This window comes from Phocoena sinus, chromosome 11 (assembly GCF_008692025.1).
Source record: "Phocoena sinus isolate mPhoSin1 chromosome 11, mPhoSin1.pri, whole genome shotgun sequence".
Classification (NCBI taxonomy): domain Eukaryota; kingdom Metazoa; phylum Chordata; class Mammalia; order Artiodactyla; family Phocoenidae; genus Phocoena; species Phocoena sinus.
In genome coordinates, this window is record NC_045773.1 from 92,395,454 (window position 1) to 92,412,444 (window position 16,991).

The following is a 16,991-nucleotide window of genomic DNA, read 5'->3' on the forward strand; positions in this document are numbered from 1 at the left end:
CTCAGATACAGAGGGGCCCAGTTACCACCTCTGAACCCATCTCTACAACTTTCACCATCTACTGGGTGATAAAAGTACGAATGGCCAGATGTGACATCTGTGACCGAAGAATCCAGGGTCAAGCTGTAAGAAGAAACGCCTACGTGGCTCGTGCCTTGTCTCCGAAACACAACAGTCCAGGATTCCAGCTAGAAACGATGCTGCACGCGTTGAGCTGAAGGCCGGGATAAGAAACCACTGGTTTGGATCCACCAGATCTTCAACTCTCCCTCAGCCTTCCTGATAACAAACAAAACTGCAGCCTGAGGAGGGTGAGTGGGGGACTTCATGGTATCCCTTCTTTTTTTTCTTCAGTGTTTCCTCGGGAGCTCCTGGGGAGCCAAAACCCATCGATGACCTTTTGCCCAAACCGCAACTATCAAGCTGCCCATGCCAAAGCCCAATCCCACTGCTAAAACCGTGCTCTTTAATTTGTCCTCTACCTCCAGACTGAAAAACCCTGTAAATAGAAATGGGAGTTTTCCAACCTGGAAATACTTCAGACTGAAAACTCTCTGCTCATTCTCTCTGGATAACCCGGTGCGGCCCACTGCACTCACAGGTGCCTAATTAGTGCACATGATGCGGTTGTGGCTATGGAGAGAGACACTAAAACTCACCCACAAGACTCCACTCTCGGAGCATTTTTACTTTTTGCTCAGTGTCTTCCATCACCCAAAGGAAATCACCATATCCTGGATTAGAGAATAAAAGCTAAAATAACAACTAGATCCTTCAGAACTAACCAGTACTAATCTACCAAGTCACCCACAGGTGACCTCCTGGATGGGATTTTGTTTTTTTGTTTTGTTTTGTTTTTTAAAGAAAATGATAAGCAGAGCAACCTAAACTGCAAGTTCAAAGGGGGAGTTCACAGTACAAGATGGTCTAAGAGATCTCACGGAAATGCTTTCCATCCCTAATGCAAAGACTACCAACGTGAAAAAACCTTTTCAACTGTGTCCCTGGAGCTCTCTTCATCTCCTCAATTAAGTCTTCGACTTCCATCCTGTAAGCTTCAGATGGTAGACTATAACCTGCCTCTTCCATTGAAATAAATTAAATATTTTTGTCTGATTAATTGGCTTAACTCTCCTCACCCACCCACCCAAAAAGGCAGTAAATAGTAAATGCTAAGCATTGGCAGCTATGTGTGCTCTTGTGGGCTCTGCCTGGTACAGCTGCTTCTCATCTAGCTGTACGATGTCACTGTCTGCAAAGGCTTGGTTGTGGGCGTTTTACCCTCTAATGGTTTCGATGAAGCATAAAGGATAACTTGGAGTTTGACATTTTTATACTTGAGAAGAAAGCAAGAGCAATTCTCTCTAACCTTTCAAGTACAACTAAAAAGGAGAAGAAAATCCACTAGTTAACATCTGGAACAAAATCTTAAATCAAATTAAAACTTTAAACCATTTCTGTGAGCTTATGGAAAGTTTGAACCAGTCAGTGGAAGTTTCCAGAATACATTTTAGAAAATACTGACTAGTTTCCCCCATGCACACACAGTAATCTGCTACAGTGAAAACTCCGAGAGAAAACAGCATGCTGAAGAGGCATAAATTCCCTTGTCCTGTAAAATGGATTAAGCCGCTGCCACCAACATATACAAAGTGTAAGTTTTAAAACCCCAACAGAATTATACCTTTTCAAAAGAGATTGGTGTAATTGGAGAATGTCTCATTCTCTGTCCCATCTTCATTCACATCCTCACAATGTATCTACATAATGAGAACTGAAACACTTCTCAAAAATGCAGCCACGTAAATAATCAGGGAAGGTAAAATGGATTCTGAAGGCTTAAAAGGTTAAACGACTTAGAAGAACGCTTCCTTGCTTAAATAACCCTTTCTCTCAGGAGAAGCATGCAGCTCTCTTCTCCCCTTCTCACCACCTCCCCCAACACACATTTTCCTGAAATCTTACGTTAAATCAACACACTCAAATCCTGAGTGCCAAATCCTTAAATAGAGTAGCTACTGAATGTTTAGTTGCATAACATGTGTCCAAGTGTACTCAGATTACTTAATCACCTAATCACTCGGGTTACAAATACAGCTTTAGGAAATCCTTCTACCTGGCTTTTTTCAGATATAAAATAGTTCAGTTACATAAACTTGACAACTATATTTAAAATCTATTTGGAATTACAAACATCTGAATGCTTATGTCCACTGGACCATATTCAGGACAAATGACATCAAGCACCGCTTGTGGAGGTAGCCAAGAAGGCTTCTCTAGGCGATGACTAGACATCCCCCTCCCAGATAAAGGAAGGGAAATTCTTTTCTTAGAGTTATGTACACAGGTGCATCAACCAAATGCAGAAGAGCAGAAAGGAAGATGGAAAAAAGCCACACCAAAGCCAACTATCCTGCCCTACAAACCAGGAAACCATCAGCACTTTAATTGAAACCAGAATCTGGGAAAGCCGAGAAAACTTAAAAGGGGTGCAAACAGTTATAATAAGAGGAGGAGACTCATGGATTTAATTACTTGCACTACACATGAGAATTAAGAATAAATGGTGGGGCTTCCCTGGTGGCGCAGTGGTTGAGAGTCCGCCTGCCGATGCAGGGGACACGGGTTCGTGCCCCGGTCTGGGAGGATCCCGCGTGCCGCGGAGCGGCTGGGCCCGTGAGCCATGGCCGCTGAGCCTGCGCGTCCGGAGCCTGTCCTCCGCAACGGGAGAGGCCACAACAGTGAGAGGCCCGCGTAACGCATAAAAAAAAAAAAAAAAAAAAAAAAAAAAAAAAGAATAAATGGTGGAAAACCACAAGACAGCAGACCGTGAAGAAAAAAAGTTCAATGTTGATTGCCATTGGTGTTAACAGGAGTTTCTAACACCTGCTATAAACTACTGTGCAATAATAAATGAATTACTCTCTAAGAGAATAAATGAATACATTAACGTGAGCCAGGATCTCTGGGAAGTGCATTTAAACTCCTTTAAAACACCAAAGTAACATTCACCAAACAGATGCTTCAATGCACATTTAATAGGATGGAAAGACTGTGACCCTTTTCAAAGATTCCAGTCTACATATGACAAAAAAACACAGAACGTAGTATTTCCAAACAGGAAATTCACTTCATAAGAATTCATTATTTCAAATACAAATAGTTGAATAACAACAACAAAAACAATAAACACTTACTGAATACATGTACGACCACAACCATTTCTCAGAACCACCCCATGAAGGAAAGGCTAACCTGACCCAGACCGCACAGCGAGTTAAGAGGCAGGGGAGGACACAGATCTTCCCAAAGCAACCAAGCAAAGTGAGTATCCCCGAGGCACGATGGTACCCAAACAGAACACAGCAACTCAAGAGCTGTATTAAACCAGACCCTTACCCCATGCTACTCTAGGAGAACATAAAAAAATGGAAATCCTCTTCAGAAAATTTCTTCTAAAGAAAATGAAGTAGTTATAAGAGAGAGTAAATTTATAAAAGCTATAAATGCACAGATGGTCTTACTTCATCCCCAAAACAATATGAATAAAATGTCAGCTATATTTAATTAGAAATTGAATTTCGATTGAATCCTATCCCCCACCCAGAGGTGAACTACTTTTCCAAGTACTGCCTAATTCCTATCAAAAGCTCTTTCTCAGGCTTCCCTGGTGGCGCAGTGGTTGGGAGTCCGCCTGCCGATGCGGGGGACACGGGTTCGTGCCCCGGTCTGGGAGGATCCCACATGCCGCGGAGCGCCTGGGCCCGTGAGCCATGGCCGCTGAGCCTGCGTGTCCGGAGCCTGTGCTCTGCAACGGGAGAGGCCCCAACAGTGAGAGGCCCTCCTACCGCAAAAAAAAAAAAAAAAAAAAATCTCTTTCTCGATTACACAGACAAAAAACAGGACTACAACAGCTAGACAAAGATAAATTGATAACCTTGACCTTCAGACTTTCCGTACAAAGACAAACCAATTTAAAATGGTTCTCAAATTGGGATGCAGCTCCAATCATGATATCGGGGCTCCACTCCAAACCAGAGTAGCTGGGGGTAGAAGTGCTGAATTTTTGTAGTTCCACAAGGGGTTTCAGATGGACATCCCTGGTTAAGAACATCAGACTATACCACATTCCTGAATCTCTTCTAGCCCCTCTTGACAAGGCCTTGAAAGAAACCTGTCTACACAGATAGATAAGCTGTGTGTAAGTCTCTACTCCAAAGCACAGAACTGCAAGAACACATACTAGAAACTTCTGACAAGTGTAGCAAGAAAGCAGTAGGAACACCCGCCAACTATCATCCCTGAGCCTGGAAGACAGCTGCAGCTTTGGGTGGGGGGGAGGAGAGGGGGCGACCGTGCCATACGAAGAGAAATCACATTTGACGCGCATTTTCTGATTTCTGCAACAGCAGCAAACTCACCTTTCTAATTAAATTAGGCTGTGGCCAAAAAAATTTAACGGATCCTCAACTAATATTAAAGACGGAAGCTGACAACCCAAAATAGTACATAATCCAAGTCTTCAAAACTGTACTGTAATATTAGCAGCACTTTACGGATTAAGTTATTAATAAAAATACAGAAAAACGCCCAAAGCATTACAATAGCAGGCAGTTAAAACTATTACAGCTAATTAAGAATTGACCGTTACAGAAAACTTCAGACCAAGACGAAACAGACAACGCAGGACTAGAAACCTTCTGCCAAGAATATAAAAAGATACACACAAGTAGGAGAGAATCCATCAAAAACCTGCAGTCAACACTGAATGATCTATATTCATGGAGAGAAACAATCACAGATAATTTACTTCTAAAATCAGAGATTCTGAGGGCTGGGAATGCTCTGGAATTATGTTACAGTGATGAATGCACAACCTTGAGAACTTACTAAAAACCACTGAATTGCACACTTTAAATGGGTCAACTGTATGGTATGTAACATATCTCAATAAACCTGTTTAGGAAAACAGCAGAAAGCTCATCAGACTTCCACAAGAACCGCATTCAAAACAATCTTTCCAAAAATTCTATTTTTCAATTACAACCCGTGAGTCAGCCAGAGCTACACACACTCCACACTACTAAACCCCAATGTAACCAGGGAAATCTCTGTATGTCAAAGTATGTTTCATCTTTGTTACATGGAACATGACAGAATGGAAGAGAGGAAATTATATACTCAAGCACCACCCACTGAATTAAAACAAAACAAAAAACAAACAAAACAAAAAAACCCCACAGGGGCTTCCCCGGTGGCCCAGTGGTTGAGAGTCCGCCTGGCGATGCAGGGGACGCGGGTTCGTGCCCGGTCCGGGAAGATCCCACATGCCGTGGAGCGGCTGGGCCTGCGAGCCATGGCCACTGAGCCTGCGCGTCCGGAGGCTGTGCTCCGCAACGGGAGAGGCCACAACAGTGAGAGGCCCGTGTACCGCAAACAAACAAACAAAAAAAAAACCCACAGAATTAGTGAATGCCTTCCTCCTTCTTCTACTTTCCGAAATTGCTTTAGGTCTACTACTTTATATAGTCAAACCATGAAAGTGAGTTTCACAGCTACCGCTGGAAACTATAATATCACCACTTACTCCCCAAGTGTGAAAGAATTTCATGTACTTCCCCTAAAACTCAAGCAAACTTTGCATTCAATTCTATGATACATATGCATTAAGTTAACATTAGGTAAATGTTAAGTTAAACTGAAGCTCCAGGACAAATGCCAAACACTGAGGTATTAGCTGCAAAAACAACCCAATGGCTAGTTGTCTCCGTGATCTCCCTGGAGGGCTGAAAAGAAGGGCTGGCAGGAACTCTGATGCCCAGATCAGCAAGGTCAGCAGCACGGAGCTTAATACTCTGAAGCTATTTAAAAGGTCCTCTCGGGTAAATCTAAAAGCAGCATACATCAGAATGAATGACTATGAGTCCAAGACACCAAAGCTATTTCCCAATAATTAACTACTTTGTCTTTTCATCTAAATTCACCACCGCCGTTTCCTGGTCTAGCTAGCTCATAGTCTCTCCTGACTACTATTCCAAGATCAACGTGCATTAGTGTAAACAATCTGATCTTAACCAGACCCTGCTTCTGTCAGAGATAACGGAAGGGCCACATTAACTCACAGAACATCTGCTAACTGCTGAGGGCAGAGCGACAGGGTATCATGCTGCCCTTCCCCCTCGCTGACGGCACCACACACACGCACGCACACGCACGCACACACACGCGCGCGCGCGCGCAACAGGTCTCTGATGTACAACAGCCCAATTTTACATGGAGAGATGATCATACTCTCCAACACACATCCAACTCTTCGATGTAATCTCAACCCAGCTTCGGGAGAGCGTTTTAAATATGATATTCACCATCTCTGAATTCCACCAGCAATGATTATGCCCACCAAAACCATAAGACTGATCTGGCTGCATCTAAGGAGAACTTAATGAAATCCGTCCTTTGAAGTTCAATGGGAAAATCCAAAAAAAAAAAATCAGAAAACCAAATTTGAAAAGCATGGACAACAGCATTTCTTCAGTCCTAACTGGGAAGGCATCACTGAAGCAGTTATTCACAACAATCCTCATTATTTCACTTGCCTAGACTCAGTTAACATATCTTAGAACACAGGCATAAATAAACTCTAAAATCAAAGCATCTAAATAATGAGTAATTTAGTACTAGTACTAAATGCCTAAGTAATGGGTAAATAAGGATACAAAGTAAATACTGGGACGAAAAAAGGCCACATTACATAATATGTTCATTTTGAAGTAGAAGAGTTTATTTGAATAATCCTGTGAAAAACACTTTGTCAGTAAAAACCTTCTATAATTTTAAACAACTATGAAACTTCACAGGGCATCTCCATGAATTTAAGAGTTATGTAGAGAATGAGACTCATCAAAAGACTTCTTAAAAGTGTCTTTTTGGGGGCTTCCCTGGTGGCGCAGTTGTTGAGAGTCCGCCTGCCGATGCAGGGGACATGGGTTCGTGCTCCGGTCCAGGAGGATCCCACATGCCGCGGAGCGGCTGGGACCGTGAGCCATGGCCGCTGAGCCTGTGCGTCCGGAGCCTGTGCTCTGCAACGGGAGAGGCCACAACAGTGAGGGGAGAGGCCACAACAGTGAGAGGCCCGCGTACCACACACACACACACAAAAAGTATCTTTTTGGACCAAGTAATTCATTTCTTTTTATCCTAAGGAGATAATTATGAAGATGCACTAAACTCTGAGGATGTTCATTACTTTATCCCAAAGCCAGGTATTAATAAATTCTAACTGGCAACACAGAAAAGTGGCTGAGCTGGGCTGGCTGAAGATCTGGCTGTCAGACCACCTGGAGCTTGTGTGCAGTCTGCCCCAGGTTCCCACATCCACACCCACCCTCTGGGTCAAGGAGGCACAGTTAAGGAAAGGGGAGGTAGGGGAGAGCCCAGCGCACAAAGCCTGGGAGAGGGGTGATTCCACTCCCCTGCACTGTAGAACACTATATAGCCGGTTACAAAGAAATATGCAGAAAATTATTTCAAATAGAAGACTTGTAAGTCTTCTGTGCAATATGCTTTGGGGACTGTTTCTGTTTCATTTCTTTGTGTTTCAGCACACTAAATGAAAAAGAAAGAAAAACTGATAAACACAAAACGTTAATAATTATCAGAGCAGTACAAATGTTGCTACTTTTTTTTTAGCATCCAGAGTTTCTAAATGTTCTAAAATGAAAATAAAATACTGTGTGATATAAAAAGCTAATTTAAATAAATCTCACACAAAATAGGGTATCCAACTGTTAGCAAATTACACTCTTTCTTTTTCTGGAATTCCTAACTTTAGACATTCTCAGTACTGCACACCCTCCTGATAATATTTAATTACATAATTGCATTTGTTGAAAACATTTATTGACTATCTATCAGCGAAGGTACAATGAGGAAACTGTGATTCTGCCCATGCCTGGGCGCTGTTCCAAACCCAGCCTTTCATCAATGTGATTTCTCATCTCCATTTACTGAAGAATAATGACTAATCCAGCAAGCTAGTGGCAAAATTAACTGGAACCCCTTCAATAATTCCTAGAATACAGTATTACCCAAAGAAGATACTTTATATATAAACATAAACTCTTCTAAACACAAAAATAGAAAGTCCAGTCAATGAGGTGTGGTAAGTCTTATGAGCACTGTTTATATAATAAATGTGATGGGCCCAGAAAGAATAGGCGTTTCTGGCAAATGTCTATGTGAGGTTTGAGGCTGGGGCCTGCCCCAGACTGTGACCACTTCCCTATGTGTTGTAGAGAAACTAAAAGCCCATCTGCTTAAGGAAGACTTTGTAAATTTTATATCCACTGTCTCAAAGAAAAACCTTAACTATATTTTTTAAAGAGTTTTTTAATTTTCCCCACTCAAAATGTGGATGAGTTGGAAAGAACATATGGGAGGAAGAATTCTTCATGTAAATAATAGGTACATAGAGCAAGAGAAAAGAAATGGGCTAGGGAGAGGGTACTAATTCTGCTTGAATATTTCACACTTTTCCATTGAATAGGAAACATCTCAAAATTACACAGAAGAAACCATCAAGAACTTTTACAGAACAATGAAAATAACACTTCTAACATCACACAGGCAGGAAGAATAGCGGGGTATAGAAGACTTCCTTTTGCAAACAGTCTCCTCTGTTTCACTTTTTTTTCTTTTAAAGAGACAGAGGTCATTGGGTGTATGTGAAGCAAACACTTGCACTGCAAGCCTGCTCAAGGTGACCAGGACTTTGACAGTTTAAATTATCACAGAGAGACAGACATGTCCCAACAACGGCACGGAAGCAGACTTCAGTTAACATCCCACAGGTGACTTCAGGATTAGACAGTCACAAGATCACCTGAGATCTGGGAGTGTTACCTAAAACTATCTGACACTGACACTCACAGGAAACATATTTCTGACTTGGAAGGAACTAAGAAGGACTGGAATAAAGATCGTGGCATCAACACCATAAATCTACCTTCCCCATCACGGCTGGAATTGTAATAGACGTACAGCACACCACCAAGTCTTATGAATGGAAGTCTAGATAAATCAGATGTTTCCTACATACACATGAATTCAACAGCTCTCCAATACTCATCCACTAAAATGACCATTCAAAGCATGCTGGGGGGAGGAGACCTTACAGCCTAGGGGTTAGCACACCCTACACAAGGAAATAAAACTCTAGCACCAGACTGAGTGGCCCTAACTACTCCCATTTAGTAGGTAAATTACACGCCCAACTAATGAAAAGCAAAGTATCAAAACTTCCATTCATGTCACATAAGTCACATAGTCAGAATCAGGCTCAGAAACCGGCCCATGATTTTATCTGCTGTGACTTCACTGGTCATCAGCTTCCCTCCTCTGTAAAGTAAGAACTACAGGAGAAGGCACAGGCAAAGAGGAAAGGACATGCCGGGCACTTTACAGGCGTGCAAAATTTGTTAGTCCTGACTGTTAACAACTTCATAGCCATGGCTTCAGAACACAGCATCCGCATTAAGAGAGAAAACCCTGTAATCTGGAATGCATATAAGAGGGGTGATTAGAAGTAACAAATTGATTTTTACACGTGGCCAACTGAACCACACTCAATAAAAATCAGTTAACCCTTGCCTGGCAAAAGAAATTTGGTTAAGTCCACTGCTGGTTCCCAATCCTGACTGCATGTCACAACCTAGAGAGCATGATAGGACACAGGATCCCAGTTATGTGTTAAAAATGCATAAAACATGCACCTAAAATTTTAACTTCACTTTTTTTAAAACGTAACCCTGTATTTTACTAGTGAACCAATGCTGAAACTAAACACAGAAGAGGGTGTGTTTTTAATAAGCTCCAGAGAGCAGTTTTCAACATTTGGGAAATAGTACAACATTCTTTCCCCAGGCAAAACGGTTCCCTTACAAAAGCCTTAGTATCTATCATTGTCTACAGGAATTTACAAATGTTGCTTTAAATGTATGCGTAAAAGTATACACTACAGCTCTAACTAAATGTTGGCAATTATTAAATTCTGAGGCTTACAGAAATAGTTCATTCCAAAACAGGAAAAAGCCAAAATGTTTCATCCTCAGATTCCTATTTTTTTAGCAAGATACTGAAATTTTAGAAATAGCATCATAAAACACACAAGTAGAGAAGTTAGACTTGACATACTCTCCCTCCCCCCCCCCCACCCCACCACCTAGAGGTAGTCTACTCCCTTTTTTAGAGTTTCAGGGATAGAAGCCCAGCCACGTTGATGGTGTCCTCCAGGACAATGAAGGGGCCATGCTTGGGACAAGCGCATCCACGGACAGGAGTAGCCCGTTTCTCACTGCTGCTCAGCAGGAAACAGAGGGCAGTCAAAGAGGAACGGCTGCGGCATGGAGAAGAGACTGTGGATAGAGAACTGGGGGCCCTCCAAGGACAGGGGACACCATGAGACAAGAGATGCTCAGGGACACCTCAACATCAAGGGGCGAGCAGAGAAAGAGGAACTGCAGCTAGAGAATGGTCAGAGACAGGAAGAGAACAAAGGAAGAAGAAAATGGTGTCCCAGATGCAAAGACAGGGGAGAGAACTTGCAGGAAGAACAAACGTGTCCAGTGCTGTAATAGGTGACACTATAGATCAGAGAGAGGCCTGTCCTAAGACATCTGGATTCAAAGCAGACCTCTGCCTTGTAAAGCAAGGTGACCCTGACGTCTCTGACGCTGCCGTGTAGAACACGAGGGGTGCAGACAGAGTACTCCCTGGGGCCCCCTCTGGTTGTCCAGAGCTAAGATGTACTGACTTTCAATTACCATTTACAAAATCAAGAGAGAAAAAAAGATTGGTGACTGGTTACTAGTCTGCATCAGGGAGAAATTAAATATACTCCACTGGTTTAATACCATTAACTTTTAAAAACTAAACCAATGAAAATAAATTAGTAGCAGCCCTTGTGAGCCTGCTCCAAGGTGTCGTACGCTATTATGTGCCAGTTCTTGAACTGGCAGTAGGAGTCCATTTTTCACAGGAACTAGAATTTTCCCAGTCCCACACTAGCCCTTATTTCACTGTTACTTCATGCAGAGTTTCAAAAAGGTCTTCTACTTCTACAGTTCTACACTATCCCAAGTATTTCAGAATTAAGAATCTAAGAAAGAGACATACAAAACACGATATAATGTCTACCAGACGCTCAACTGGTAAAAATAGCCAATACCTGCTTGATCCATCTGGTAGTCAATGGGCTCCAAATGCTGGTTGAAGGAGGGACAAAGAAACAAGCACTCTGTCGCATGAGCCTGCAGAAACTGCTGTGGACTTAAGTCAAGCCAAGCCCAGACCAGACTGGCCAAATTAAGAGGGGGTCAGAAAATCAGTGGCTGTGAAAATAGAACAGGAAAACTCTATTCCCTTCAATGCATAGAAAACGGTCCCTACATTTCAAGTATGTATCCATATAAAAAGCATCTTCATATAAACAGAATTATCAGGACGCACTCTCTTAAGATCTGAGTTACTCCAAGGTAACTCAAGTGTGGCTCACATTCCCCTGGGTAACAAGAGCCATCACCTCCGAGGAACCCCTGCGACTTACAAGGTCAAATTTTCTTCCATTATGCAGCACACTGACAATGCCTCTTAAGAGACGTGATCTGTTAATATATGATTTGTTGTAATTAAGCAACACAGTTTAATGTCATCAAGAGGCTTTAATTAGAGGAGAGGCTGCCATGTCTTCACACTGTCAGATCAATTCCTGTTTGCACATCATACAGACTTACACACACTCCGAGAAACACCTCTGCTTGCACCAAGCAAGCCTTCCTTTGGGGCTATGGTCTTCCCACTGTAAAACGTTGTAGTACTTTAAAGGTCTGCCCATTTAATGGGTTTTGTGTGTTCTTCCATACCGAAAACCATACTTTCAAAAACAAACAAAAAAGTCCCTCTCTTCTCCAGAATGTCCTGCAATGATAACAGATTCCTCTGGTACTTGTTCAAACTCTGTGTTACCACCTCAGTGGTATGCTTCCCTTGACCCAAGATTCCCCAATCATTTGTACACTATGGCACCAACTCTGAATCTCATTTCTGTTGACATGTAACTCAACTTTGTTTCCTTTCTTTTTCACCTACACATTCCTGAACAAATCTGGATGCTAAGCTAGCTATAACCCTTTCTCAATACCAAAACACATTCAGAGGGATGTGAGAAAAAAGGGGCATCCAATATATCCCTATTTTCATGACAGTAGGGGATGGAATTATTGGTAAATCATCTACCATATAAGGGACCTGTATCCAGAATATATAAAGAATTCTTACAACTCAGCAACAAAAATACAAAACAACCCAATCCAAAAATGGGCAAAGGAATACACATTTCTCCAATAAAGATGTAAAAAAGGGGCTTCCCTGGTGGCGCAGTGGTTGAGAGTCCGCCTGCCGATCCAGGGGACACAGGTTCGTGCCCCGGTCCGGGAAGATCCCACATGCCGCAGAGCGGCTGGGCCCGTGAGCCATGGCCGCTGAGCCTGCGCGTCCGGAGCCTGTGCTCCGCAACGAGAGAGGCCACAACAGTGAGAGGCCTGCGTATCGCAAAAACAAAAAAAAAAAAGATGTACAAAAGACATAAGTAGTTACCATGACCAATCAATTCCACTGCCAACTAAAAAAACTGAAAACCTCTGTCCAGACAAATTCCTGTATACAAAAGTTCATAGCAGCACTATTTATAATGGCCAATAAATGAAAACAAGCAAATGTCATTTATGGATAAATAAAATATGGTTTATTCATACAATGAAATAATATTTGCAATAAGAAAGAACAAATTCTGGAAAATCAATAGTGGTGATGGCTGCCCAACAAGGTGAATGTTGTCAATGCCACTGAATTATATTCCTAAAAATGGCTAAAATGGGAACTTCTGTTATGTATATTTTATCACAATTTTTAAAACTTAAAAGGGGAAGGCATTGGGAATATAGCCAATATTTGTAATAACTGTAAATGGGGTATAACTTTTTAAAAATTATGAATTGTACACTTGTAACTTGTACACCTGTAATACTGTACACCTATAACTTACAGGTTTCAACAACTACATTTCAATAAAAAAATAATAAAGGGGGGGTGAAGTACTGATTCGTGGTACAGCATGGATGAACCTCAAAAACATTATGATGGGTGAAAAAAAGGCCAGGCACAAAAGGCCACATATTGTACAATTCCATTTTTATGAAATGTCCAGAACAGTCATATCCATCGCACCAGAGAGGACATGAATGACTGGTGGGGCCTGGAGGAGAGAGGGAATGGGCAGTGACTGCTAGTGGGTGTGAGGTCTACCTTTCAGGGGTGACAAAAATGTTCTGAAATTAGATAGTGTTGAGAGTTGCATAACTCTGTGAATACACTAAAATCCACAGAATTTTATGCTTTAAAAGGGTACATTTTATGGTACATGGATTATATCTCAATAAAGCTGTTATTTAAAAAAAATGAAGGGCTTCCCTGGTGGCACAGTGGTTGAGACTCCGCCTGCCGATGCAGGGGACACGGGTTCGTGCTACGGTCCGGGAAGATTCCACATGCCGCGGAGCGGCTGGGCCCGTGATCCATGGCCGCTGAGCCTGCGCATCCGGCGGAGAGGCCACAGCAGTGAGAGGCCCGCATACCGCAAAAAAAAAAAAAAAAAAAAAAAAAACAGTGGGAAGAAGCTTAGGAAACATGTGCGTGTGTGTACGTGTGTATGTGTGTTAAGATACAAGAACATAGGTCTATTTCCCCAATTTGGATTTGTTTGTCTTTCAGGGCAAATCCACACAAAGAATTGTCCTGTTTCCCAACTCTGCAGCGGCTAAAGAGTGAAAGTCTCCAGTCTTACCACAACTCAGAAGGCCTACCAGGCAGGCAAGAGACCAAGGCATCCAGCAAATCTGTAACATCTTGGTCTCTTCTCCTGGAGCTGAAGTTCAGGTGTGGTCACTACAACAACATATTCCTTTAGAAGTACTGGGAGGTTATGCGTACTTCAGAAGAGGGGGTTTCAATGTTGCTCCTTCCAGTTAATCAAACTGTTTCTCCACGGTGCTACTGCAAAAAACCGCCCATTTAATTAAATGAAAATAAAGATTTGGATTTAACTTTAAGGTCTCTTACATTAACACTATTACACAATGTATTTTGATTCATTAATAAAAGAACTGTGTGACAAGTTTGAGTTCCAATTACTACTCAGGTGTATCTTAAAAATTAAACTCATGAGCCAAATCGTCAATTTGTTTTTCTCAAATAACCACTTAACCCCATCCTGTAAAATATCAATAAATTATCAGCAAAGTAATTTCGCATGAATATTGTCATCCTTCTTGGCAGGCCTTTTTTTCCTAGGCCATTTTAATCCTCCCACTTTCTTCCTCCTTCTACACACTGATGAATGGCTAAGTTAGAGCTACTGGTTTTTTGTTTGGCAGTAGTTCTTTTTACCAGCCTTTCCAAATTTTTTAGGCCATGACCCAACTCCGGCTCTTATGCCAGAACATACATTTGTAGCAGGTCACCTTAGCAAGTATGCTCCCAAATCGCAGGGTGGTTCATAAACTCTTGCTCAAATGGACAACTTTAAATACTTTTGCAGAAGCTTTTTCTGCTTTCCTTTCCCTATATTAGACTACACATTTGTCGTGCTTTTTAAATGGGGAGTGGGGAGGACAGAACCACTACTGACTTCTCAAGACAATGAATATGTACGTTTCATTACCTATTATAATGAATATGTAAGTTGCATATGTAAGCACTTATCAGACTATCTTAAGAAACAATTACTTAATTACAACAACAAACACTATTTCACAGAACTCTGAATTAAGTCACCTTCTAAAAACACTGAAGCTTTGAAGTATTCAGCCCTCCCAAGCAGGAAAGGGCAGAATTTTTTAAAGCTTTTAAGAGATCTTTTGATGTCACTTTCCTAGTATTAAACACTACCTCTTTACAATACTTGCATCTTTTGGCTGATTCATCAAAAACAGTGACTGAATGGAGATGCTTCTGACTACACTATTTCCATTATTCATGCTGTGGAGTGTTCAAAATGTGTTTTGAATATTTTCTTATTATACCAATTTTTGAAATGTACACCATATCCCTTTAATAACACCATGCACTAATCTAAGACTGCCAACCTAAGCCATTTATAATCATATTTCTGTTGAAAGAAAAATGTACTTAATTAACATTATTGGAGATTAAAACAAAAAAGAGAGAGAGAAAGAAAAAAAGAAAACCCACATACTGACACCACATTTCCTCTGGTAATTTTAAGTCGTGACCACTGTGTTGTATCAAGCGCTGGCCACACAAGTGGATCAACTTAACCATTCTGGTGCTGGCGCAGGATGTGGTGGATGCGGCGGTATTAATGAGAGCGTGAGCTTATAGTGTAACCTCGCCAGACCAAATAACCTCCTGGCCACACAAGTAGAAAATAATTAAAACAAGCACGATTCCAATTTAGCTTTGTAACCAGATGGTGAATGAAAAAGCAGACAAAGACTCATTTTGTGAATAACCTGGGGAACAGCTCCTACAGTTTCTTTTAAAGTTACAGTCTGACTCATGAAATTTAAAAAAAAAAAAAAAAAAAAAAAAAGGCGGCCTGAGGGACAAAGGTTCTTACCAGAATTCACTCCCAGAGTAGATACATGTCATTTTCTCTAGGTCATGGCTAAAGAAATCACAAGGTATTCCTTAAATGAATGCCAAGTTTAATTCCAGCAAAACCCAAAAAAACACTGGGGAAAAGTTAAGTAGAAGACAAGATGCTGCTAAACATCTATTTCACCGAGATGTACATCAACAACTATACAAAGTAAATGTTTCGAATCATCAGGACTACAAAATGACACAAGCCTACACCAATATTCTACAAAAAAAAATTTTCCCCAAAAAATAAACAACATTTGCAGCCTAGCACTAGACTCATGTTCTTTATTTTCCTCCCCCAAGAATAAAGGTATTTCATGGGTAAGAGAAAGAAGAAAACGTCTTAAAATAAGACCCAGTAACTTTGCTAACACTGCATAACAACTCTAGAAACAGGAAGACAAATCTAAATGAGCTGCCTGACCTTCGCAAGGTAGACAGAGCGTAAGTGGTTTAGCCTATATATTAAAGATGGAAACTCTCAACCATGAAAGGGAGATGCTAGTTAATCTGAGCACATCCCCAAATGAGGATGGAACAGTAAAAGAGGCCATCATACCGTCCAGTATGTTCCGCCAACACACACACACCCTTCCCCTGGGGGACTGTGAGCCTGCCTTGAGTGAAGAGGCAGAACCCTGAGGAGTTCGCTTCAACACATCACCTCCCTCGGGCTCAAACCTTTGTTAGATCAAGGCAGGTTGTCAACTCAACCTCTACACCCTGCAGACCTGGAAGCAACTGACTTCTCCAGGCCCATCCATCCCCAATTCCACCCACACCCATCCCCTTCAATCCCCTCCCCCAGGATCACTCGGAACCACAGAGCAGAAGAACCCCAGGCCAGAGTCCCAAGGGATGGTAAGAGGAAGATAAAGAAGGGAATTGCAGGGCTAAGGGGGGACCCCAAAATAATGCAAAGGACACTTCTTTCTGCCTCATTAAATTCAAGCACCAATATACGGATTGCTTCTCTGGGTTCCTAAATTGTTTCTGACCTAGTTTGCTTCCTTGAGTCAATGGATTCACAGTGGGTGTACAGATACTTCTTTGGTCCCAAGGGAAAGATGAGAACCTGGCAAAAATCCCATTTTGAGGACATCACATTTGGAGGCCTGCAATCACTTCTCCGGCTTTCCCTGCTGGCTTCTTGTACACCGGCCGTGTGTGTGTGCCCAGCCCATCGTCACTGGGCTATGGCCTCCAAGCTACAGATCTAATGGATGAGTCTCCACACTCTACACACCTGACAAGTAACCATCCTACAACAGCAG

The 16,991-nt window shown here is 41.8% G+C and overlaps 1 protein-coding gene across 7 annotated transcripts in view; it reads right to left on the reverse strand.

Annotated features, from left to right (window-relative positions):
* Window positions 1–16,991, reverse strand: part of JARID2 (jumonji and AT-rich interaction domain containing 2) — a 244,673-nt gene that overhangs the window by 150,600 nt on the left and 77,082 nt on the right. The window contains exon 2 of one of the 7 annotated variants that reach the window (XM_032648082.1): window positions 13,898–14,106. The exons of the other annotated variants lie outside the window; for them this stretch is intronic. The gene's annotated coding sequence lies outside the window, so the exon portion shown is untranslated. The remainder of the gene's footprint in view (window positions 1–13,897; window positions 14,107–16,991) is intronic. 7 annotated transcript variants of the gene reach the window in all.